The sequence below is a fragment of the Orycteropus afer genome, unplaced genomic scaffold (genome assembly GCF_000298275.1).
Source record: "Orycteropus afer afer isolate SDZICR_OR568_19922 unplaced genomic scaffold, OryAfe1.0 scaffold01000, whole genome shotgun sequence".
NCBI classification, from domain to species: Eukaryota; Metazoa; Chordata; class Mammalia; order Tubulidentata; family Orycteropodidae; genus Orycteropus; species Orycteropus afer.
This window is the reverse complement of record NW_006922587.1, coordinates 38166-40400: the sequence shown is the minus strand read 5'-3', so window position 1 is coordinate 40400 and position 2235 is coordinate 38166.

Sequence of the window (2235 nt, the reverse complement as noted above, 5' to 3'; positions counted from 1 at the left end):
AGAGGAAATAAAGAAAATGTACCAAGAGTACAATGTGTATTTACAAAAATTAAAACAGGAGCATTTTTCCAAGATTTTCTCAGTATCAGTTAAGCTTTGGAGAATGGGGTGGAGGTTGAGTAGAAAGACAGCCTGGAACTATTAGAAACAATTTCCTTGTCACAACTTGCTGTCATGAGTCTTTTGGAATGGATACTCTTTCAGCTGCTCCTATGGAGCCAGCTAAGGTACAATTCCAGGATATGGAACATGCCTTTGTCCGAAGAGAGTCAGCATTTTAAAGCACCTTTTTTATTGACCTGCAGTGCATTATATGTTGTTTAGCATATAGATTAGTGAGTTATAACCAGTCGCTTTGTACTGAAGCATAACAAGAAACTGAGTTTGAGAAATGAGCAATGGGACAAGGACTGAGGGCAGAAGATGCTTATTTTCTTGACTGCACTTTTTAGCCCTCTCAGTATATTATGTTCTGAGCTTGTCAGCTTTTACGACTTTGTTGGTCCCTTTTCTGCTCTCACAAGTCTTTTTCTTACTGTCACAACATAGTAGAATGATCTTTTGGAGATCCCTTACTCAACCAGCTTAGTGGAGTAATATAAAAATATATATATTTTGCCCTATCACTGATATCTCAAGTCAGAATTACTGGATTTTCCTTGGTCTGAGATTGTTGAACACCACTCCTTTCTAACTTCTGTCTGAGAAGCTGTTGCCTGTTAATGCCTCCCCAATAGAGTACTATTTAATCTTTACTTTCTTGGAAATTGTAATCTCAATGGTCTTAGAATTTTTCTTTTATGATCATATATTCCACCTTCTCAAATAAGAAACTTAACTTCTTCCTGAAGCTCAGGGTCGAACCTTCCCATTCTTAATTACCTTTCATTTCCTTGGCCATTTACAAATCTAATTTTAAACACACATGCACACACGCAAGTATGGCTGAGGAGCACCTGTAAGAATAGATCTGATCCTCTTTCTGACCTGCTAGGTGCTATACAATGTGGAGCTGCATGCTGAAACAGTGGCCCTGCACCAATGTTCTTCAAGACCTTGGGGGCTGTGTTTGGGGCTGTGACACCTGGCTTGATCCAGTGACCAATCACTCTCTGCCTCTCCAGTGTCATATACCAGCTTCCTCACATATGTTGCTTCCTCACAACTTTACTTTGACTTTCTTTGTTGTTACTCTGTGCAGTTATGTGGTAAGGCTTTACTTTTCCCAAAACTTGGGAAAACTACTTTTCCCAAGGCTTTACTTTTCTCCAAGCCTCCTGCACTACCTTGACCATCACTTCTTGAGCTATCTAGTTAAAGTCCTTGGTGCTAGGTGGACTTTTGTGAGAACCGTTACCTTCTCTGACCTTTTTTACATTCTGAGAAGCATCTCTGTGTGGGGGTGGATATATGTGTAAGAGAGAGAAGCATAAAGTATGCTTCGCAAGCTGTAAACAACTTTGGCTCACATCCTGTGTCCTATTATGTGAGATTTCACAGTTCTAGTGAATTTCTGTTTTAGTGAGTTCTAATTAGTGTTCACTGCCTAAAGGAGAAAAAACATATCCAAGGATCGACCTTTTAACCAAGCTTGCTCTTGCCAAGCTGAACAGTCTGATGCAGATCCATTGCATCTTCAATTTAAAGATGCTCTCAGAAGAGTTCCAAAAATTTAAGAAAGCTAAGGTGTCTTCAGGAGCCCTAGTGGCACAGTGGTTAAAGTGCTCAGTTGCTAACCAAAAGGTTGGTGGCTTGAAACCATCATAGCTCCGTGGGAGAAAGAAGTGACAGTCTGCTTCCATAAAGAGTTACAGCCTTGGAAACTCTATAGGGCAGCTCTAGGCCCTATAGGGTCACTATGAGTCATAATGGACTCAACAGGAGTAGGTTTTGTTTTGTTATTTTTAAGGTCTCTGCATTGAAGAGAACAATGAGCACTAGCTAGTCCTAACTAGTGCTGGAACTGGAAATGTTTGTTTTCTCCTGTATATTGAGAAATTATCTAAGGGGTTCTAGTTTTTGTTTAGGGTTTTAAAAATGACCATACATCACTACAGAAACATGTCCTTTTTATAAAATGAAACTAACATGAGCTTTGTTTGTTTTCTAGTGATAAATTTCACAAAACCTATAGTTATGTTTGTTGTTGTTGTTATGTGCCATCGAGTCGGACCCGACTCATAGCGACCCCTCCTTGGGTTTCCGAGGCAGTATCACTACGGAAGTAGATTGCCC